The 24,902-nt window shown below is 42.4% G+C and overlaps 1 long non-coding RNA gene across 1 annotated transcript; it reads right to left on the bottom strand.

Annotated features, from left to right (window-relative positions):
- Positions 1 to 7,667: 7,667 nt before the first annotated feature.
- LOC106010188 (uncharacterized) lies at positions 7,668 to 24,858 on the bottom strand. The gene is made up of 4 exons (XR_001184097.3): positions 24,714 to 24,858; positions 17,865 to 18,037; positions 16,948 to 17,010; positions 7,668 to 8,177 (listed from the first exon to the last, which is right to left on the bottom strand). It is a non-coding gene; the product is annotated as an uncharacterized LOC106010188 (long non-coding RNA).
- Positions 24,859 to 24,902: the final 44 nt, after the last annotated feature.

Raw genomic sequence — 24,902 nt, forward strand, 5'->3', positions numbered from 1 at the left:
ATGTCAGATGCCTGTGTCAAACAGGAAGGAGATAATACAAGGTAAATGTCTGTCAATGGTTACAATAATTATCTAGAGATTAGAGTGTTCTTTAAAAAGCTTTGATCAGTAATACAAATGTGATTCAAGTGCTTCTCAAATTTTACTATTCATAACAATCACCCAGAGAATCAGGTTTAAATGCAGTCTTTGAACTGAGCCTAGGGGCGGGGCTTAGATTCTGCAAGCCTCAACACCTGTCGGTGCGAGATGGAGACCACACCCTTTGTAGAAGGCGCTTACAAGACAATAAGGTGAGAAACAAATTTTTAAGAGTGGACTTTAATATCGAGATGGGCTGGGGATATAGCTCAATGCCACCGCACCCGCCTGACAGACAAGTTCAAGGTCCTGAGTTTGATCCCCAGTACCAGAGGAAAAAAAGAAAAAAGAAAAATATCGAGCTAAATCTAACGAATAATTTAATATCATGCTATGCACATACACACCTAATATTTTTAATTGGTATATTTTTTGATACGTAACAATTATATCTGTTGTAGGGAACTGGTACATACTATAGATAGTATCTCGATCATTGGATTTCCCTCCTCACTACACTCCTCTCTCTCTCTCTGTTTCCTACCATCTCTCCTTTATGTTACTCTTTACTCATGATTTGGGTTTCTCAAATAAGAGAAATCCTGTGATATTTAAACTTGTGTGTCTGATTTATTTCACTGAACATTATGGTCTCAAGATCCATGCATTTTTCTACAAATGACTAGAATTCATCTTTCTTTATGGCTGAAAAATACTCTATTGTGTATGTATGCCACATTTCCTTAATCCATTCATCTGTTGGTGGGTGTCTAAGCTGTTTCCATAGTTTGGCTTTTGTAAATCATGCTTCTATAAACATGGGTATGCAAGTATCACTACAGTATGATTGAGGTAGGGTAGAAGAAATAAAAAGTAGGCAGAAAGGACACAAGAAAATTGAGATTTTAAAATTGTACTTAACTGCAGCATCAAGACACAAAAGTTACTCGAGCCTTTTTCCCTACCAAAAACTCATTCCAAAAAATTCCTAAAGGTCTTAAAGACACAATAAGCCTGTAAACTGGACACTGGACCTGTCCTTTTCACCTGTAAATTGTGCTTCCTCCATCCTTGAAGCAACAATATTAGTGAGCAGCAGATCTCAACTTCAAACACAAGTAGATAACTTACATAACCTGGCAGATGGGTAACGTGACAGGCAATAAGAACACACATCCTAGATCACCCATCTTTTCTGTGTGACAGGGTCGCACTATATAATCCAGGCTGGCCTCACACTCTTGGTGATCCTCCTGCCTTAGCCTCCTGAGTGTTGGGATTACAAGTGTGAGCACCACACCAAGCTAAATCACGCATCTTGAAGACTACCCCAAGCCCTCCTAAATATAGCCAGCTCCAACTCATAATGTGTCTCACTTTTTCTCCGAGTGCTCCCAATTCACTTGACCGCATCCTATGTCTACCTCTAATAAACCCTTCTCGTACCTGTGCCTCTTACTGACTTGTCCTGAAAATTCTTTTTCTGCAATGGGAGTCAGAAAACCTGCAAATTTATTCTACAAAAGGTGGGATAAATTCTTTATCTCAGTCTTGAGGACTCTCAGATCTAGCCTGGTGACATAATGACCTTTACTTTTTCAGGAAAATACCCAGGAGAAGTGTAACTGGATCAAACAGAATTTCTATTTTTAGTTTTTTGGGAATTCCCACACTAACTTCCACAGTGGTTGGACTGGACTAGTTTACAATCCCAGCAGCAGTTGTCTTTCCATAGTGTAGTGCTCATCACATTTGCCTCATGCTTAGTTTTTTTGAGAAGGGCTGGAGGCATCCCGAGTGGCAGGTGCAGAGATTCTGAAGGTTCATATAAACTCATATAAAACTTACATGAACACTCACAAAAAACTTGTTTGAAATTGCTTTCTGAATCTGTACATATTTTCCAAATTCCAAATTTACCTAGCTTGCTAGGAAATATAGCAAAGAAGTCTTGTGTGTTCCCATATAATAAAACAGAGGGGTTAGGGGTGTAGCTCCATGCTAGAGCACATGCTCAGCATCCTCAAGGCCCTGGGCTTGATTCTTAGCACCATTTTTTTTTAAATGGAAATGTGCACACAGGCCAGTTGGCTTTGCTGAAAAATATTCCATACTTCAAGCAGGCATGCAGGCCGAGGCCCTTATTGAACAATGAGCAAAGAAAAGACCCCTGCTTGTATTTTGAGATCCTGAGATCTGTTGTGGTTGTGAAGTGAAGTGCATTTGAAATGCCTGGTAGAGGAATCTGGCATTTTCACTTGTGAACACTATGCCCTGTCTATCCTGCTGTTTGTCATACAAAGTGGGCCCTCTGCAACCTGGTGCTAGTCTTGAAGAAGTAATAAGGGGGTATCCTAACTGAAGAGCCAAAGGGAGGATGGGAGGGAAAGGGAAAAAAAGAGAAGGAGAGAGAAAGACTGAGAAAAACCAGATGTACCATTTCCTAACATCATTTAAAACTTGTTTTTTAGTACTGGAAATGTAATACAGAGCCTTGGCCATGCTAGGCAAGTACAGTCCTCTACCACCGAACTACACCTGCAGCCTTTGTTTAATATTTTTATTAAATTATAATTCAATCAAGCTAAATTTTTTTAAAAACATGAATCACAAAAAGAAATGAATTTTACTCAAAATTCAACATAGCTAAAATAAGTTTCACAGAGCAATAGCTGGGTATTTTCTATTTCATTGCATTAAGCAAAAAAATATTGGTGGTCACCTGCCGCCTTGGTTTTGGAGTCCACTCATGGGGTGTGGGGCTGCATGCAGCCCACACTAACATCTCCATGCCCCGCACAACTTGCTGCAGAACCTCAGCTTTTGTAGCCCAAGGAAAGCAGCCTGAGGCTATTTTAAGTGCTCTCTTTCTCTCCCTCTCAGGCCGGCCTGCTCCTTGGAATCTGCCCAAAGCATCCCCTGTCCCAGGGGTCAGGTTGTCTGCCCGGCACCACTCTCTGGCTCCTCTTCTCTGGCCATACAAGGAAGTTGAGGGCCCCACCAGTATAACTAAATCACTGACCCAGGGGAAGGAGGACTCAGGAGGCAGAAGCTGGCCTCTGGGGCCACTCAGCCCACCGTGATTGCTTTGATAGTGTCCTTCAGCTAGCAGCCACTGATCTCCACTAATGTGCACTTAGTAGCTCTGCTCCCTGAGGAACAGAGTCGGCTCCAGGTTGGAGAAGCAGAAGTGGACATCACTGATAACACTATCAGAACCCTCCTTCCTGCCTGTGACACTGTGACACCACCAGTCTGTCCTGGAGGGGAGGTGGGGGTGGGTCCAAAAATTATGTTTCATACAAGGAAATGTGAGGACCCATTGCTAAGCAAATTGAAGCCATTCCTGGAATGTCACCAGGATAGATCTAAGAAGATATGAAAACAAGCTCCAAGCTAGGTATTACTTTTAAAAGTGGAGAGTAAAGAATAGAACAGCTAGAAGACAGTCATATTCTCAAAAAAGAACTGCAGGGCTAGGGCTACCATAATTATTCTCTCTCCAGAATATTTCTAAGGAAGAATATTCAGACCCTGGACAATCACCCCTGGTTCTTAGGATGAGAGTAATGAATTGCTTCTCTCTCCCTCTCTCTTTCTCTCTTTCCCTCCCTCTCTCTCCTTCCCTCTCTCTCCCCACTCTCCCTTTCCCCCTCTCCCTCTCTTTCTTTTCCCTTCTCCATCTCTACCCCTGACACATTGGTAGAAAACCCCCTCAAGATTATCCAACGTTCTCTGCACTTCTTCCACATATCCCAATCTGTTCTCTGATCTGGACACTGGTTTAGAAGTTTCCTACCCACCTGAAAAGCCCACACTACCGGATGCTATTGTATTATTCCTATAATTTCAAATCCTTAGAAATTAAGAAAAAAATCTATGAAACCATTAATTGAAAAATGAGACCTTACAAAAATAATAACATTTCCTTTTCTTATTCCCCCTTTTTCTCTATTTGTAGATCTCAATCCCAGGAAGTTCAAAGACAAACATGGTCTGCAAGTACAAGCACCATCCTGTGTGGGAGTATGTGTGTACATTTGTTTCAACCTCTAGAATTTCATTCACCCTACTTTACACATCCCCTTTAGTTAGTTACTTAGTTACTAGTTTCCTGACTTTAAAAAAAAAAGCTGAGAATAAAGTTTAAATAGAAAGTTTCTAAATCTCCCACTAGGGTTAAAATTTTGGAGCCAAACCACCTATGGTCAAGAAGCCCAGAATCAACCATTCTCCCATAGCCCAGAATAAACCAGCAAGTTGGGAGAAAACAAGGGCTTCTCAGTGCTGTTCCCAAGTGGAGCGCTGGGAAGGCAAATGCACTTGAGATGGAGACAGAGGTCAAGTGAGGAAATGACATGAGGTGGGGCTGGTTCCTTGCCCAGCCTCTGGGTTTGAGGCCATGAGAAAGGAATAAGGGCCAGCACCTCTGACAGGCTTGTGGCAGGAGAAGGTGATGACCAGGTACTAGCAGAGCACAACGATGTGTCCTTCTCATCTCTGCAAAGACCAGGACCTTTCTGCTGAACCTCTTACCTTATTTAGTCTGGTTGTTGCTGGCAAATGAGAATTGTTCATTATTTTGTGTATTGACACTTAACTGAGTTTCATTCATTATAACAGTTCTTCAATTCTAACAGATCTTCCTAACTAATCAAACTGTCCCCAGAATTGGTCCGTCTTCCAGGCTAGAAGTCATACTTCTTTGTCTCCAGCCCTTCTTATAGTAGGTGAGTGTGCATCTCTGTTGATGTTACATGTGAGAGTAGATGCTGGTAGTGATCACACTCATCTGTATATTAAAGCAAAAGAACAACACACCCATGCATACACACCAACACATTCACACCCATACAGAGAGAGGGAGGGAGAGAGACAGAAAGAGAGAGAGACAAAGAGAGAGAGAGACAGAGACAGAGACCCAACCCAGGATAATGGGATTACTTTGCTTAACTACTGACCCTGTTTGGGGAGGGTGGTGTAAGTGCGGGGGTCATTTCAGGCATAGCATTAGAATCCTTCAGTTACTCCTTTGATTAATAATGACCTTCAAGGGCCAGGGATTTAGCTCAGTGGTGCTGGTGCCTGCCTCAGAAATGCAAGGTCCCAAGTTTGAGCCCCAGTACCAATAATAATAATAATAATAATAATAACAACAACAACAACAACCTTCAAGCCATAAGATTATAATTGAGAAATCTTTAAAGGTGCCAAAGGAATCTTTAAAGATTTCCCTTGCTGCTCCTTGAGCCTTACTTGAACACCATGGAAAAACAGAAAAGAATAGAATTCCCTGGCTAGCATGAACTATCCAGATATATATAATGTTGCCTTAGGTAGATTCAATTGTGCAGCAGAAAGATCTCTTCTCTCTTAACTCCAGAGTTGAAAAAATAATTCCCAAAGGTCCTGAGCATCATGAAATTTGTGAAATTAAAGAACAAGTGTTCCTAACATTGATAGGCATCCTTAAATGACTCCAAGGTAGAAAGTTTTGTGCCTCCAGAGGTAGTGCTTGCTCTGGTGGACTGATGGGAGGCTTAGAAAGGCCTTCAGCCCATCAGAGGACCAACATTCAGAGGAAGAGGAAAGGAGAAGAGAAAACTCTCCAACCAGCGTTCATGGGTCGCCCCACTTACTCGTCTATAGACATTTTCACAGTGCATCCCCATCAGGAGGAAAAAAAAGAGCATTCATAAGTACATGCATATTTGTTTGGCAATAAATTCACATGTACGAGAATGCCAATATGTTTGGAATATTACAAAGAATACATGAAGACAGAAATTAGAACTTGAGATTAAAAAAAATATGCTCTGCCTTCCCTTTGAAGAACCCTGCTCTTCATCTTATTTACCAAGAGAGTTAAGAACAGCGCACCAGCTCCATGATCATGGTTCCTCTCTGGAAACCTTTTCCTCCAGGCTATGGATGGAAGCTCACAAGCTAACAAAATGAGGCCCCTGAAACGATAATACACTTGGGCGTTTGTGCACTTTTCTCAGAAGCAGACTGAGTACTCCAAGGAGATTCTGACTGAGAAAGCTGCAGCTGTGGCCAGCAGACCCCCACCTCACACAGGGCTGTGGGTTGAGCATGGCCCCCCAAGGTTCTGTGTTGAAATGTGATTCCCCTTGTGAGGTCCTGAGAGGGTGGAAACATAATCCTACACAGGTGCTTAGTGTGGCCTTTGGGGGTGGCTAGGATTTGAAAAGGTCATCACAGTGGAGCCTCCATGATTGAACACTAGAGGCCTTGGAAGAAGAGGGACAAAGAACAGAAGAAACAAATAGGCACACGCATGCCCCCTGTGCTGCACCAATTCTGGGTTCTGCCAGCGAGAAGGCCATTGCAGAAGGTGCCCCTCAACCTTGGACCTCCAAAATCATGACCCAAAATCAGCTTATCTTCTTTATAACTGTGACATTGTGTTATTAACAAAAGAAAATAATGCACAGGGCATGGTTTGCTGACATCCAATCTCCCCAGCCTTCTGCCACAAGCCACTCAGGCCACTTATTTTTCTAGGTACTGAGACTGAATCCAGGGGCTCACACATGCTAGTCAAGGGTTCTAACACTGAGTTACACCCCTAGCCTATTATATTTTTTATTTTGAATTAGGGTCTCACAGAGTTGTCTTAGCTGGCCTTGAATTTATAATCTTCCTGCCTCGGCCTCCCAAGCTGGTGTGTACAACCATACCTGGCTTCAGCAAGTCCTTCTTGTGGTTTTTATTCAGCTGTGGCCTGATCATTGCCAGAGCAATGAGAGATGCGGACCTCAAAGGCTTTCTGGGGACTTCAGACTACAGCCACTCACTAGGAGGTGGAATTTAGGACCCCTCCTTGTCTCTTAATACCTGTCCCTCCTCCCTACTGAGTCCAGTGGAAAATCCATTGTAAATCATACTGCATATTTAATCTTTGTTCTGTAATGAATTGTGTGTCCCCATCCCTCAAATTCATATTGAAGCCCTAACCCCCAATGTGACTGCTTTGGAGCTAAGACTTTAAGGAAGTAATTAAGGATAAATAAGGTTAAAAGTGGGATCCTGGGCCGAGGATTTAGTTCGGTGGTTCCGCTGCCTGCCTTGCAAGTGCAAGGACCTGAGTTCGATCCCCGGTACCAAAAAAAAAAGAGTGGGATCCTAATCCAACAGGTTTAGTGTCTTTATAAGAAGATTCTCTCCCCCCTCCCTCTCTCCTTCCCTCCCTTCATCCTTCCTTTCCTCTCCCCTTCGCTGTCTGACACTGTGAGAAGATGCAAGTCAGGAAGAGAGCTCTCATCAGACAATCTACAAACATCCTGCCTTCAGCCTCCAGAACTGTGAGACATAAAAGTTTGTCCTTTAAGCCACTCAGTTTGTGCTATTTTGTTATGGCAGCCTGAGCTTATTAATACAATTCTACTCTCCAGAGCTAAGAAGAGTTATGAATCTCTTTTATATAAATAAGAACAGGAGAGGCTGTTAAATCTAGCTGGCTCCTTACCCTAGGTCATGCAGCCCATAGAAGAGCCAGGTCTCATTACCAAAATCCTAGGCCTTTCCCCTGACCCATGATCCATGCAACTAAAGTTGTGAAAGAAGACTTCACGTTTTTATTACTGACAGACAATGTTCCAGACCAGAAATAAACAAGAACAGATGTGCATGGAGAAGAAAGGACATGCAAATGGGCATTTTGTGGTATGGAGATGATGCTGGGATTCTGTCCCCCCTGGCCTGGTGCCTGCATCGTGCCTCCACCCACCACATGAGGGAAGCCAGGCAAGGAAGCAGCTTCACACCCTGGCTCTGCAGAGCTGGCTTCTCAACAGTGCAGCTGCCAAGAAGAGATGAGAGATGAGGATTCTGAGTCATGGTGAAGTACATAACTGGGGCTGGAGCCAGTGGGAAATCATGGCTCAGACAGAGGGCAGAGCCAGCGATCTCACAGGGAGACACAGAGGAAGCGACAGACGTTTGGGGGCAGCATTCTTCTGTAGACAAGAATGATACTCCCCAGCAGAAGAGAAACAAATTATTCAGACAGGATGGATGCCAGGGCATGGAGAGAAGGGTTTGTCCAATAACACTTCCAAGTGTAGTTTGACCTGAAGTAAAAAGAGAACCAGTTAGTAAAACTCGAGAGCATCCACACATGTCCATACCACACAGGGCCACATACAGATCCTTCTGCCAAGACTCCCTCATGTCACATGCATCAGGGCAGCTTCTGTGTGCTTATTTCAGGAGAAAGGATGTCCCTTTTCCAGAGCTGCAGGGCACCAGGGACATCTCCTCACCTCTCAGAGGCTCTGTTGATATAGAAAAATCATAAAATAATAAAGAAGTAAAGTAATAATATAATGATGACAATCAGACTTTTTAAAAGAAAAATCTCTGTCTGGAATCTTATTTATTAGCACTACAACCAGAAAATGGCAAAATCAGACAAGAAAGAAAGTGATTCTACTTAATAATGGTGACCTAGAGAACTCTGTGTTATTCTCTTCTAAGTGACTTAATGGGGGTGGGCGTGGCAGATCTCAGGGGATTTCCAAAGTCTGTTGTGCTCACCAGCTAAAGAACTTTGCATTAGTTCCTTACTCCATGTCAGCCGGTGTTCTAGGTATCCTGAGCAAGTCAGAACTTAATAAGACACTGGGTTTTGGGGAGCAGCTTCACTTTAGCTCAGGTGAACCCGTAATTGCAGTCTGAATCCAAATGTGCTGAGCAGCATGAAATAAATAAGCTACAAGGAATTTGTGTCGAAGAGCTTGAAGAACAAACCCAATCTCAGAAGACTTGATTGGGAAGAATCTCATTTCAGGACAATGGCCTTCAGGGTCCAGGTCAAGGCAGTTTCTGTGTGTCCCAAGGATTGACCTACATCTAGACGAAGATATATTTGCTCTCTCTTTTTCCAGGCTGTATTCATAACACTTTGAAATGAACAATGATGGGTTCCAATTTCAGTTTTCCCCATGCAATTCCAAATGGTGATAAGGGATAAGAGATGTAAGTGGAACAGTAAAATTCTAGGTCCAGACAACAATTTTCTCATGTGTGTAAAAAGACCTTCTTGCTAAGTGCAAGGATTAGATCCAATTGTAGTGCAGCCTTCATAATGGATGACAGGATCTTTTGATCCAGAGATGGTAGCAACAAAAATGTGCCAAATATTTCAAACACATGCACTTCTGCACAGGCTAAGCTATGAGAGTGGGGTCTGGGTGGGAGGGACCTTGGCTGCACTGGGGCCTCAGCAGGAAGGAGTCACCAGTTTGTCCAGAGATTGATCAGGTTACTTGAAGAACTAAGACAGCATCAGGTTTTTATTGATTTGGGGGGTTTTTTTGGGGGGGGTCCCACTAAGTTTATTGGTACATTTTAGGTATAAAATATAGTTACATTCATCATTAGGATCTTGTACCATTACATGAGTATCTTGGTTCTTATTTTTTTCCCCATTCCCCTGCTCTCCCTTCATCCCCCCCACTCACCCTTTCCTATTTGCAAAGACTTTGTTTTCATTTTTTTCCTTTTCTCATATTTTTTCTTTTCCCTTTTTTCCTTTCCCCTACCCCTCCCACTTCCCCTGCTCCTATAGACCTCTTCTTCCTATTACACAATATCAATTATACATTTTTAAAATTGCAATATCAAGATCTAGGAGACATCACAGATTTTACATAATTTATAGAAAGCATATTACAAAAATTTTTTTTGAAATAAATTTGACAACTTCTAGGAAGTACCTTGGAAGACAAATTAATGAAACTAACTCTGGAGGAAATATAAAATTTGAATAGCACCTATTAAAGAAAGTATATTCCTAGCTTGAAAACCTACCTATATGACAACAGCAGGCTCATATACATTTTAACTGATAAATTATATCAGACAATTAAAGCAGAAAAAAGAATGAACACTTCTCCCCTCATTTTAGGAGCTCAACATTGTGCTAATCCTAAAACTGGATAAAGACAATAGAAGAAAAAAGTATGAACGTAGATAGAAATTCATTTAACAAAACAAACTATTAGAAGTCAGATCTGGCAGTATGTAGAAAGTGGTTTTGTTATAGGGATGGCAGTGTTGGTTCAGCACTGAAAGATCCACCCCCAAAGTCATCATTTTAACAGAGGAAAGGAAAAAACCATATGATCCTGTCACTAGCTGGAGAAAAAGGATCGAACTAAATTCTACAGCTGTTCATGGTGAAAGCTATAAGGAGACTAGAAGTAGAACAGAACTTTCTCAACAGATCAAAGACATGTACTCCATACTTCCAGCAAAAACACCTTATATGAATGGAGAAGATACAATGCTTTCTCCTTAAGGTGGGGAACAAGGGCAGATATGCTTACTCTTTATCTGTCCATTAAATTTTGAAACCTAGGCCCAACCAAAATAGTCTGGCAATAAAATGACACAAGTAGGATAGGATCAGCATGGTAGAAGCAAAATCTTTATATGTAGATGAAATGATCATCTACAGAGAAAATACTAAGAAATCTCTAGGAGCCCCTAGAACTTGTAATTGAATTTAGCAGGATTAGAAAACACAAGGTATATATAAAAATTCAGGTCTGCGTATACTTGCTATAAATGAAGAATTGGATATTAAAATTTAAAAGTTATGTAAGAGTATAAAGGACCTAGAAAAGTTTTTTTTAAAAAAGACAAAAACAGTGTTGTAAGACGTTTAGTACCTAATTTTATGACTTCTTCTAAAGCTACAGTAATCAAGGCAGTGTTGGTATAAGGAAAGACATATAGATCATTTGAATAAAACAGAGAATCTAGAAATAGAACCACACATATATGGTCCACTGAGTTTTGAAAGATTATTTAACATTAGCATTTTATAAAATATAAACTCAATTCAAGAGCCGAGGAAGAGATAGTGTTTTCAGCAAACAGCACTAGAACACCTAATATCCGTATATAAAAAATTAACTTCAACCCTTTTTTTCCATACATGAAAATAACTTGAAGGGATCTATGAACCTAAATAAGAAAGCCTAGAAGTATAAAACTTTAAGAAGAAATTATAAGGGAAAATGTTTATGAATTCAGGGTAGGCAAGAACTACGTAGGATACAAAAAACATGATGTGTAAAAGAAAAAAATTGATAAATGAGATTCCATCAAAATTTAGAACTTTAAATGACATCATTAAAATGAAAAGTAGTCCTTAAACAGACCATATTTACAATCCATATAACCTATGACCAGAATATATAAAGAATTCTTAGAGCTCATTAATAGACAACCCAATTAAAATGTAGACATAAGAAGATGATAAATAGCCAGTATAGCACAAGGAATGGTGTGCAACTCTAGAATCAGAAAGATACTAATCAGTACAATAATAATATTGAATTATACACTCATTAGGGAGATGAAGTTAAAAGTTTTAAAAGCGTTGTCATGTCTTTTTCTTTTTGTTGGATTCTCCCCCTTTGCGTTTAATTTGTCACACCCAGTGGATTCTTTCTGCTGGGTTTCCTGGGGTTGTGATCCTCATTGTCTTTTCCTAGGGTATTGTCTAAAATTTTTTGGAGTGCTGGTTTAGTATTTATGAAGTTCCTGAGGTGCTCTTTGTCATGAAAGTATCTTATTTCTCCATCAATTTTGAAAGATAGTTTTTCAGGGTCCATCAATCTGGGTTGGAGGCTGTTTTCCTTTAGGGCTTGAAATACATCACTCCAAGCTCTTCTTGCCTTGAGGGTTTGCAGTGAGAAGTCTGCTGTGATTCTGATGGGCTTTCCTTTGTATGTGATTTGTTTCTTTTCTCTCACTGCTTGTAGAATTTTGTTCTTCTGTTGGATTTCTGGAATCCTAACTATTATATGCCTATGTGCAGATTTTTTTTGATCAAGACTAGCTGGAGTCCTATATGCCTCATTTATCTGTATGTCAAGTTCTTTTCCCCTCCTTGGGAAGTTTTCTGCCATCACTTCTGTGAACAGTTTTTTTATGTCATCTGCACTTTCTCATGTTTCTTCATTGACTCCAATCAGTCTTATGTTATTCTTCTTTGCATCATCTAGCAGCTGCTGGATTGATTTCTTGTTCCCTTAAATTTTTTAAACAATTTTTCTTTTCCTGGTCACTAATTGCAATCTTATCTTCTCTATCTGAAATTCTATCCTCACATTGGTTCATTCTGCTGCCCAGACTTTCGATGGAGTGTTTCATCCCCTGGAAATCTGTTTGTATCTGTTTTATGAATTCCATTTGTTTCCTATGTTGGGATTCCATCATGTTCCTCAGATCCTCTATTTTTTTATCTGTGTCCTCTCTAGATTTATTAATCATGTCTTGCACCATGAGCACAATCTTTGCTGTTATCTGAGTAATTATTTCTGATTTCATTTTTCCCAGATCCTCTTTTGTTGCCAGATCAGAGAGTCCAGGTGGTTGAGTATCAGATTGTTCCATCTCGTTTCCCTTTGGGGTTGCTGTAGGTGATCTGGAAGTCTGTTTTTGAGACTTGTTTAAGTATTTTCTCATTTCCTTGGGGGGGGGGTTTCCTGGGGCCCATGCGGCTCAGCTTCTCTGCCCTAGGCATGTGGGATGGTGGCGGGGGAGCTTCCTTCTGGGTGCTGGGAATGGCTCAGCTTCTCTGCCCTAAGAGTGTGGGATGGTGGCAGGGGTTTATTAATTTGTTAGGATGGGCTAAAGTCTGATAATTTCCACTGGCCAGGGACACAGTTCTGAAAGATGTTTCTTCTTGTGATGGACTTGAGCCACCAGGCGGTCATAGCCAACTCATCCTAGAAGCTGTTGACTTTTCCATCCTGTGTAGAACATCTCACCCTTGTAAGTCCGGGCCCTGTGATAGAGTCAAAGGACTTCAAGTGCTTGGGCTTTTGTGGCTTCTGAAGAAGCACAAGGGTGGGAGCAGAAAAGAAAGGGAAAGAGAAAGAAACATAGAACAGCCCATGCAGGCAATGGGCTAAATGAACCCTGGATTATGGTCTTAGACTAAGCATTTGCAAGTGATCAACATGCAGAGCTGGGGAGAATTTGACCCAAGAAGGAAACAGATACAATACGAAGACTGCAACGCTGAGCCTTTTATCCCAGTTTGGTTGCCCCTATCAGATCTCTGTAGGCTCAAGTGAAGGGTTAGCATTCTCAGCAAAAGCAGTCTCAGGTCCCAGGGAAGTAACGTAGGCAATTGTTATCAAAACCACACATTAGAGGTGCTATCTACAGCAAAGCTCGTGGGGAACTCAGAATGTACTGGCCAGCTGTACAAAATTAGTGATTTTAAAATTAGTGATTTTAATTTGACTAAAATCATGTGATGCTAGAGGGCTAATTTAGGGGTTTTCTTGGAAATAATTTCTCATTTCACATAAACATTCTGCTTCTGTGGTTTTAACAGGGTCTCATGACAGACTGACAGATCTGTTGAAACATTCTGTGATAAAAAGGGTAATGGTTTATTGCACATGGGGGCTATTCTGTTCCACCACAATGGTCCATTATTGTGTCCACCTCAGGCAGCACACGCCCCTCTGGACTTTGTCCTCTTTTACCAAATGCTCCTAAAGGTCCTTTCCAGGTTCCTGTAAGTTTACAGGAGAACACAGTTACTTAAGATATTAGGGAAAGTACCATAAAATAAAGGTAGGAGGTGTGTGCAGTATCTGCTGCATATGACAGAAGACTCAAGCCAATTGTGGCTCACACATAAGGTCAGTCCTTCCACATGAAGGGGCTCTGAAGTAAGCAATCCTCACCTATGCAGTGGATGCACAAAGTTATCAGAGTGTGAGGCTTCCTTTATCATTCCCTCTGCTGCCCTTATTAACGGAGGTTGTATCTTCTAAATCACCTCATGCTCCAAGGTGGTGACTTTATTCCTTCAATCTCATCTGCATTCCAAGCAGCAGGAAGACAACAAAGCAAACCAAAAAAATACCTATCGTGCTTGTACTCTTTGAGGAGTCTTTCTGGAAGTCCTACTCAACAACTTTAATCTCATGAACCACAATAGAGTAAGATGGCCATATCCACCTGCAAAATAGGCTGGGGTGTATTTGATTAGTAAAGGAGGGAAAACGGATTTTGAATTGCTCATCCCTGGACAGATGGCATCTTGGTTGAGCCTTGAAATGTGAAGGTGGTACCCATGGGCAGCCAGGGAGACTAGCTGGAGGGAGGTCAAAGACAGACCTCACCCTGCAGTGACTGTGCAGGATATTAAGAGATGGCCCTTCCCCTTGCAAAGCCTTCTCATTAGAAACTCCAGTGCCTGTGAACTATCTCCATAGTCTTTTCCCCCCTAAATTTGAAGGATTTATATGTCAACCACATGGTATGATGAGAAATTCCCTTGTTGGGGGTCTCACAGGAATGAATGAGTTAAGGTTGGGAAGGGAAACCTAAGAGCCAAGCAGAAGGCAGAGCAGGTTCAATGTACTCAGAGCACAGCAGCTCCTTGGGTGGAGGTGAGAGGGTCCATGCCCTCAAAACTGCTCTTTCATGCCCACGATGCAATTGAAAGGCTGTGGCACTCAGTGAACACCTATACATTCTGCAAGGTTTTCCAGCAATTCCTGAGAGCTGGGCTGTGTCATCAGCACCCTGGTTGGGGGAGAACTTTCTCACCAATGCCTGCAGGGCTCTGAGATAAGATACAGAACCACCCCTAAAGGTTTCCTAAATGGGTTTCCACCAGAAATCTCTGGAGCACAGGCCACAGGAAACAACAACTCAGGGTGATAAAAGTAAAAAATAAAGCAAATATTTAGATGAAGGAGAAACCGTGAAATGTATACCTACTATTTGGCATTTTATCTGCCATATCCAGACTAAATGATAAGCTCCCTGCTGCAACTTTGAGAGAAGAGAATCTTAAAATATTTCTAATGAGAAACAGGTGGGTTTAAAAAAGGAGTTATATGGTGTTTGTGACTAACCATATAATATGCATGAAATGTTTTTGATGTTATTTTTATATAGACTACAATATTTTATACTCTAATTTTGTGTTAATCCATGTACAAATACAGATCCCCCTAAAATACAACCAAAGAGCATGCTTAGAGAGTGGTACTAGGAAACAGCCCCATAGCTCAGAAAAACTGGGGAAAACAAAAATAATTATTTTTAAAAGCTTTTTCAGTTTTTGGTTGTCTAGAAAGTCAATTGGTAACATTTCAGAAACACATTTTGGAGAAGCTGTTGTAGAGAAGGTAGATTTTAGGAGACCTAGGTAAGACTATATGGAGAAGTATACCAGGATAAAGAATTGGTAACTTTAGAATATTTTTGGAGCACAAAAAATGGATGGTAACTTGGAGAAGAGCAAACTCAAGGAAAGTTTACATGTGCCTACTCTGTCTCCCTCTATCTCATCTCCTCTTTTCTCTTCTCTTTTCTCTCTCTCTCTCTCTCTCTCTCTCTCTCTCTCTCTCTCTCTCTCTCTCTCTCTCTCTCTCTCTCTGTTTCATTCTGGCTCTGCTGTTCTTTAACTTTCTGTATCTGTCTCCTTCTCCATCATGTAGCTATCTTTTCCCCCAGTATTAGGAATCAAACCCAGGGATGCTCTATATCTGAGCTACACATCTATCCCTTGTTTTATTTTTCCTTTTGAAACAGTCTCATTAAGTTGCTCAGGCTGCCCTTGAACTTCTGATCCTCCTGCGTCAGCCTCCTGAGTACCTGGGATTACAAGTGTGTGCTACCTACCTTGGCTCTTATACCTACCTTTGGCCTCAGGATGCAAAGTGTCTCCACCTGAAATGTAAATGGTCCCAAAAATTGTCCTTCCCTTCAGCCCTTGCTGAGATCAGCAGAGACCTACCTGGTACACCAGCCTGCATCCTGTACCCATAGGGACCTGGGGCAGTGGGGAGAAGCCACCTCCCTAATTTTCCAGCCTTGCCAGACTGTTCCCTCCAGCCATGGGCCATGAAGAGGAATCATTTACAGGAAGGAGAGAGCCATGGGGTAGATCCAGGAATATGTCAGGACAAAAGGGATCTGTGTTTGCTCCATTGTAGCAACAATTCAGCATTGAGAAATACAGCCCTCAAGGAGTGGCCTGTTATGGTAGAAAGCTTTTTTTTTTTTTGGTACCGGGGATCAAACTCAGGACCTTGCGCGTGCATAGCAGGTGCTGGAACCACTGAGCTAAATCCCCAGCCTTATGGTAGAAAGCTTTTTAGAAAAGAATAATCTTCCCCCTCCCAAGGAGTGTTAAAGTATCTACTTCTTAAGCCATAAAAACAGGTAGGGCTGGGCTGGGGATTTAGCTCAGTGGTTCCAGTACCCCCAGTACCCAAAAAAAAAATAGGTAGGGCTTTGAGGTGATCACTTTTCAAATAAGGCATTTCAAGGAAGGCCAGGGAATGGCTCAGAGTAAATGGCAATGTTTACCCCACCACACTCACAACCATGATCCCCAATTTCTTGCCCTAGTGAGTGGCTACTTATTCCCTGAGCCAAAAAGTCATTTTGACTTGGACTCAAAAACCATCAGCTCTAGATCACTGGCTATGGATCCCCAGCTTAGGACTGCCAAGAGGGGCATCTTGGCCACTCACGAGAACTCAGGGATGGCTATCCCCTAACATGGGATCACAGTTCTGCCCCTGCCCTTGGCCTAGGCCTGGGTTTTGCCCTGTCCAGTCTTATTCTCCCTCCTACCAGGGAACTCAGCCATCAGCTCCTAAATTGTTTAACACCATCATGCAACATGTGGTGGGATATGTATAGGAGACTTGGGGTTGAGGAAGAGGTCTGTGGTTTATCAGAATACTTGAACAAGGTAACAACTCCAGCTGGATACTGACATGTGCCACTAACAAGGATATGGCTCTGGGTGAGCAAATTGAAAAGGCAATATTTTCATACCTCTGGTTTCAGATATTTCTGCTAATATGTCCTTGAATTCCTCAACCATGAACTACTTCAGTTCTGAAATGGAAGTAAGAGAAGTTTATCTTTATTTGAATTTTTTCCACATTGAGAACAATTTTTTATTTTAATTGAAAAATTAAGATATGTTTTATGATGTACAATATGTTTTGATATATGTATCATTGTAAAATAACTGAACCAAGCTAATTACATATCCATCACCTCCCATACTTACTTTTCTGTGGCAATGACATTTAAAATCTATTCTTCTGGGGGCCAGGGATTTAGCTCAGTGGTTCCGCCACCTGTCTCGCAAGCGCAAGGACCCAAGTTCAATCCCCAGTATCAAAAAAAAAAAAACACCCTTAAAATCTACTCTTCTAAGTATATGATACTTTACTACATGCCATACAATAGGTTTCCAGAATTTGTTCCTGTTATTTAAGTGAATCCTTTGTGAATTTAAGTGAATTCCCATTCCCTTTCCAGACTCTGGTAACCACTATTCTGTTTCTATTAATTTAGTTTCTGTAGTTTCCATCTCTATGTGAGATCATGTAATAATAATGTGTCTTTCTGTGCCTGATTTATTTAACTTAGCATAATATCTTCTAGGTTCATCCATGTTGCCCCCAAATAACAGTATTTTCTTCTTTTTGAAGGATATTTTTTCTTTATGCATTTATCTATTGATGGACACTCAGGGTAAACTCCATGTCTTGGTTATTATGACTAGTGGTTCAATTAAGATGGGAGTGCAGATGTCTCTTCAACATACTGATTTTATCTCCTTTGGATATATATCGAATATTGGGATTACTGCACTACATGTGTCTTAGTTACTTTCTTATCACTGAGACCCAATACCTGACACCCACAATTTAAAGGAGAAAAGGTTTATTTTGGCTCACAGTTTGTAGAGGTTTCAGGCTGTAGTCAGCTGGGTCCAAGGCAGGAAAGCACAGCAGAGGCGAATTTCTTATGTCTTGGCAGGCAGGAAGTAGAGATCAGGGGAGAAGAGAGGAAGATGCACCTTCCAGGCCATGTGCCCCAGTGACTCACCTCCTCCAACCAGGCTTCACTCCTAAATCACATTTAGTTATAAATTCATCAGTGGACTAATCTAGTGATAGGATCATGCCCCCATCCTATCACCTCTAAAAGCCACACCTATGAGCATCTGAGGCTATGGGGGATATCTATTTATAAACCATAACAACATGGTAGTTCTACTTTAATTGTCTGAGGAATATTCATACTGCTTTCCATAATGGCTGTACTAATTTACATTCCCACACCACTGTACAAGAGTTCCCACTACAAGGGCTTTTCATGAAATAGTAATTTTAAATTCAAATTTTCAGGCACCAACAGAGGTCACAGGTCTGTGTGTAGGTTATATGCAAATTGATATTCAGATTCAACATTTCACAACTGAAGGGTAGAAAATATTTAACCTGACTGCAACACTGCTAAAATAGCAATTTCTTTTTTTAACTGGGAAATTTATATGTAATTTATTTCCCTCTAGAAAGCAGTGTGTGCGTGTGTGTGTGTGTGTGTGTGTGTGTGTGTGTGTGTTTTCTGAAGTAACATTAGTTGTCTTAGTCATTTTCCTTGTCATTGGGAAAAATACTCAACACCTGCAATTTAAAGGAGGAGAAGTTTATTTTGGCTCACGGTTACAATCCATGGTTGTCTGCTCCAAGGCAGAGACAGCATGACACAAGGGCATAGTAGAGGAGAGCTGCTTACATCATGCGAGTCAGGAAACAGAGAGAGCAAGGAGGAACTGGGGAAGAAGATATACTGTCTTAGTTACTTTTTTCGTTGCTTAGACAAAATATCCAAGTTAAAGGAGGAAAGGTTTATTGTAGCTCATGTTTGTAGAGCTTTCAGTTCATAGTTGGCTGGCTCCAAGGCAGAGTGTAATGGCAGAGGGGCATCACAGAGGAGAAACATTTCATGGTGGGAAGAAGGCAGCAAAGTATCAAAGAAGCAGCAAGCAATGATATCAGCCCTCTTTTTGTCCCTTATATTCTATCCAAGCTACACACCCTTAGGATGGGTAGCACACACATCCCTGGTGGGCCTTCCCATTATCCACATCCAGAACTATGCCAAACCAATCAGTGGACTAATTTAGTAATCACCCACCCTTAATACCAGCATCACGCACTTAATCCTTGCATCACACACTCTAAATCCAACCACCTCTGAAAAGCCCCACTTATTACTGCATGAGGTTTTGGGGGTACATCTAGACACAAGCTATAACATACATACTCCCGGGACATGACCACAGTGACCCACCTCTAACTAGGCCCTACCTCCTAACAACATACTCAGCTGATGCTCATTGGATGAACACACTGATAGGTGTAGCACCCCATGATCCAATCACCTTCCAAAAGCCCCACTTCTGAGCACAAGAGAGTTTTGGGAGACATATAAGATCTAAACCACTAGTAATAATGGAAATGCCCAGTAGATGTTCCTGAAAGAACAAATCAATTTTTTCTACTTTAACAGCATAATTATTCCTGTTTTCCTATTTCTCTAAGTGATGGAAGATGAATAAGTCTCTGTTGAACAACTTACACCAAGATACTAAGAAGGGAATAAAGTTATCCTGTGGAAGAGACTTTATTGCACATAAAGAGGCTTTATGCCATGAAATGGGCTAGAGAAGTTAAAATTTTTAATGGAATGAGACAGCTTCTTTCCATTTTCTCCAGTTTCTAGATATTACTTGGTTCAGGACAAAATAATTCTGCTTCAAAGTCTTAGGAAGAATCTAATATCTTCTATATAATTTAAAGTTTAACTGCTTTATACAAAGCAAAATTATTTCCAAGGAAACTAGAGGAGAAGCTTGGGTTGATAGGGGAACTTCCTAGTCTAGCAAATGCTTTCATTTCCTCCTGCATTTTCCAAGATGAAGGAGAGAAAACATGAGGACGAAGAAGGCAAGAGGAGAGGGAGGGTGGCTGTGTACCTGTGGTGCAAGATTAATCCAAAGGCAGCCCAGTGGTTGGAAAAGAAAGAATCTGTCCAACAGCAGTTAAAGCCAAAGCCTGGATCTGGAGAAGTCTGCAACCACAGTGATGAGGACACTGACAGAAGCCAAGGAGCTTTCCTAAGCATGCTGCACAGCCTTTTAAACTGCTTAGGTTCTTATCTAATTTTGATATATCAGTATTTTTAGACACCCAAACTAGTTGTCCAGGGTAATCCAAGCTGAAAAGAGGAAGAATGGTGTGGGAATGAAGAGGAGTGCAAGGGCTTCAGGATCCATCTAATGTTGCTGTTCTTGCCTTCTTATAATCCTGAAGTAATTCTTTTTAAACTAAAAGGATTCCCAAATAGGAGAGCATAGTGGCATGAAAGCAAGTGTGCAGGATTCCAAGACTCAAAAATAATGGGCATTTAAGAGTAAGAAATTTCCCTAGGTATATTAAATATTAGGGAGAAACTCCATTGTTTCTAATAATTCATAAGGGACCACTCTAGGTGAGATGTGATTATATTAGGATGTGTGGCAATAGGCAGAAGGCCAAATCCAGGGTGGATCCATCCAACTTGTTCACAGCAATGGCTCTTTCCTTAGGAATGGCCAACTATAGCAGAGAGTTTCCCTTCTACTCTCTTCCATGAGATCAACTCCCTATTCATCTATACATTCAGCAAATACTCTCACCTCATTCCAGGTTCTGAAGACCTGGGGCTGCAGAAGTGAATAAACAAAGATCTTTTGTATTCATGGCACTTAAGAGACCAGCAGGGGAAACCTGCCAAGAAACAAAGCAAATAGTTTCTTTGGGGTTTTTTTGATTTTTTGGTTTTTGGGGGTTTTTTTGGTATGGGGATTGAACTCTGGTCCTTGTGCTTGGAGAAACCGCTGAGCTAAATTCCCAGCCCTAAAGCAAATAGGTAAAAAGAAATAAAGTGTGCCTGAGAAAATAGCTACTAGTCCTTTGTAGGGAAGAAGGGGAGGGGAGAGTGTGTTCAGGCTGCAGGTTCTCAAAGGGTGTCCTAGTTACTTTTCACATTGCAGAGACAAAACAAATACCTAAAGCTAAAGGAGAAAAGGTTTATTTCAGCTCACAGTTTGTAGAGGTTTCAGTCCATAAGTCAGCTGGCTCCAAGGCAGGGTGGCATGGCAAAGGGGCAGAAAAGAAGAGAAAGAAAAATAGCAGGCAGGAAACAGCAATGCAGCAAACAGCAGTGGGTCTCTCTTCATTCTGTCCTTTATATTCCATCCAGGCTGTGAACCTGTTGATTGGTGCCACCCACACCCATGGTGGGGCTTCCATTATCTACACCCTTAATCCCAGCATCACACCCTTAATCTACATTCACATTCCCTAATGCATTCACCTTCAAAACTCCCCACCTATGACCACATGAGGCTTTAGGGGGACATCTAGCCATAACAAAGGGTGATCTGGGAAAGTCTCACCCTGAATCCTTAAGGACCAGAGGCAAGTGTGCAAGGTGAGTGTGGGAGAAGTCTGCTTGAAGCTGAGGAAAGAGAAGGTGTGCAGGCCAGAGGCCATTGAGGCCATCCCGTGCCTGGATGGATTTCAGAGAAGGGCAGGGGAAGGTGGGGTTAGAGAAAGGCATGGGAGAAGGAGGAGGGTGAGGTGAAGTGGGGGACAAGAGGCTTTTGTACTGCATGAATGGGGGTCACAGGAAGAGAGATGGGGCTCTTAATTCCATCCAGTTAGGCCCATTTGGGCTTCCTGTTGAGGACATACACAGCAGGTGGAGGCAGGATCAGAACAGGAGACCAGAAAAGAAACTGTCCCTTGGTCCAGGTCAGGAATTATAGTCCAAACTCAGATGGTAGCAGAGGTAATCAGCAGCCCAGAGGAGCATGCCAGCAGTATCTCCTGATGGGTTTAGATGTCAATGGTTGACAAACAGCCTGAGATTTTAGCATGAGCACCTGGCAGGATAAAGTCACTGGGAATAGGGGTGAGCAAGTAAAGGGGAACTAAGGGAAAGAATTTTGAGCTCAGCTGTGGTCCCTGCAGGTGTGAGATGACAATTCCCCATATGGAAGGAGACATTGTGGTAAGGAGAAGAAGCTCCAACTTGGTAAGATCCAGTCAGCAGGCATGGGTGCCCCAAAGTGCCCAAGCACCTTGAGGAGTGGCTCCCTTCTAGTGGTGTCCAACCAGCCCCACAGTGAACCACTCTCCTTTTCAGGATCTCAGACCTCAGGACACAACTGGTAGCTCCCGTGATCTCTAAAGAGGGGAAACATGAAGGGCATTCACTCCTCCTCTGTGTTCTGCTTCACCTTACCCTGCACAGCCCAAAGAATGACTCCCCAGGATCCCTGGCCCTTGGTGTTCACACTCCAACCCTCAAGTGAGAGCTAGACTCAGGGCTCGCTTTTAGTGAGTAGAATTGAATAAAGAGGGTGGCATGTCTCTGCAAGACTAGATTACAAAGGCTGTGAGTTCTATACATGGCTTGATCTTCCCCAGATCTTGTCACATACTTTTCTGTGGAGTAGCCACCTAATAAGGGGGGCTATGGCCATTGCCAGTAAATAACTGACCTTCAGTTATTTACCCAGCAGCCTGCAAGGGACTGAATCCTGTCAACAGAGGTGAGCTTGGAAGCAGCTCCTTCCCTTGGAACTTGAACATGACACCTCACACGTGGGCGGGCACCTGCTACAGCCTCCAAAGACCCCAAAGCAAAGGGCCAAGTGAAGCCTGCCTGAATTCCTAGCCCACAGAATTCCTGTGACATATTCCTGTGCCATAACTGTCTGGTGATATGAGCTACAAAAGCTTGAGAATGTTAGACAATAAAAGAACAGACATGTCCCATTCTGCTCAACACAAAATGCAATTTCTCCCTCTTGAATCAGATAATTCTTTCGCAAAGCCAAAGTTTAAAAAAATATTTTTAAAGCTCTAGCTGCAGTGCAAAAGAAAGAAAAGAAGGAATGGGTGTTTTTCCATCATAACTATTTTATACATTAATATTCTGATCAACTGAGCAGAGGGTTAGAGATCATCAGAATAGTTGTGAGGGAATGGTGAATCACCTACCTGAACCACATAGATGCAAGCTTTTGAAAAATATGCCTCAGCTTGGGGGTCTGACTACTCTATATTTGCTTTAAATTCACTATAATGTTTTTATTCCAAAACCAACACTTGTTCATTAGAAAAATAAAGACACTATCCATAACAAGCAAAAAAAAAAGGAAATTAAAATGCCTAGATTAATTTACATATATATATATATATATGCACATAGGCTCACATTGTTTCTAAGTCTGCTTTTCACTAACTTCTATATCCTAGACATATTTCCATGTCAGTGTTTATTTATCTTAACTGTAACAGCATTTGAATGTTACTCCAGCATATATTTTGCCATAATTTAAGCCATTGTCATGTTTGTTATATTTGCCCAATATAAAATTCAGTGTGTACTATCTTTTTAAAGCATTGTCAGTCTAGAAAGCCACGAATGATTAACGCTTCATTCTATTTCACAAATCCTGGGACTTGGGTTCCAGAAACCTCTGGGGAGAGGTGCTTAGAGCCTGGAAATCTCTTTCTGCTTTTTAGGGAGGTAAAGCGCACCCACCCCATGCCATCTTCGAAAAACTCAGGGTTCTTCTCTCCATTTTTAGAAGAACAATGGTCAGTCTCAATCCACTAGCCCCTCTCAAACTCTGCACTCAGCAGAATAACCCAGAAAGCTTGTTAAAAATACATGTTCTAAAAAAACAAAACAAAACATGTTCTACATAAGCCCTGGCTGCATCCCCAGAAATGGAACTTGACTGAGGCACTTTGTCCATAGCAGTTTTTCTCTCCTCTACAATTAATTTCTGATATCCAGAGAGATGGGCTGGAGGATGAGGCAAACGTCCAATATAAAATTGTGTTCTTCCATCTTTTGTCTATGATTACCCTCAAGTAAAAAAGCTAGTTTATGTTGGTTTCAAAGCCTTTGCTTTCTTTTTTCCTTCTTTCCTTCTTTCCCGTTCAGCAAACATTTATCGTTTTGGGAGGAGGTTAAGGCATGGCTATTCCTACCGTGAAAGGTCGCGGGACCACTTACGAAACTCTTTTCTGGGAGTGGACACTGAAGGAACTGTGCGTGCCTCGTGAGACTGCTTTCTGACGGGGAACACCTCTCTGTCACAGCACAGTAACTAGCACTAAGTGAAGCTCCATAAAAATTAACCTTGTTGCTAATCACTCAAGATACTGGCTATGGATGCTTCAGCATTTGTAGTTTCCAGTGTTGTCAGACAACGCAAACACAGGGATCTCCTTAGGCAGGGACTGCTTTCCTGTCATCCTCGCCAAGCCTTCCCCGTCGCGCCTTCTCCTGCCCCATTCAGATTCTCCAGCATCTAGGTCAGGCCCGAGGGAGCCTCTGGCGGTCCTCCTACTCCCCATTCCTTCGCTTCCCCCAGTGTGGGCTGGAGGGCCCAGATGCGCCGGGGTGCCTACGACGACCTAGGAAATGACTGTTATGCAGTCACCCAGCCAGTGACGCCCACGTTTTCCCACCAACTTGAGGACTGGCTTTCGGCCCTGGCCTCAGGCTGGAGGTAAAACCTGAGGGACTGCACTGCTCCGAGCGCCACCCCCAGGAAGAAGCCTGCGGGAAGCGGGGCGCGCGTGTCTGCGGCGGCTGAGACAATCCCTTCTCCCCACCCTCCGGAGCCCGAGGGATCGGCTCGAGCCCGCCCACGTGGGGCCTCTGCCCACCTGCAGAACTCGCGCTGCGCGGCTGCGCTCCCGCCTACCAGGGGGCTCAGCTCCGGGGGATGCTCCCGTCGCTCCCACCTGTGGCACAATCCACCGCCTCGCCTACGTGCGATCCCCCCACAGCAGGGCTCCTCCCGCTCCCCTCAACCGCCCCGGGACTCCTCCCGGATCCCGCTCGCCCGTCCCCGC

The sequence above is a fragment of the Heterocephalus glaber genome, unplaced genomic scaffold (genome assembly GCF_053883595.1).
Source record: "Heterocephalus glaber isolate CG9 unplaced genomic scaffold, H.glaber_assembly_v1.0 deba00001472, whole genome shotgun sequence".
Classification (NCBI taxonomy): domain Eukaryota; kingdom Metazoa; phylum Chordata; class Mammalia; order Rodentia; family Bathyergidae; genus Heterocephalus; species Heterocephalus glaber.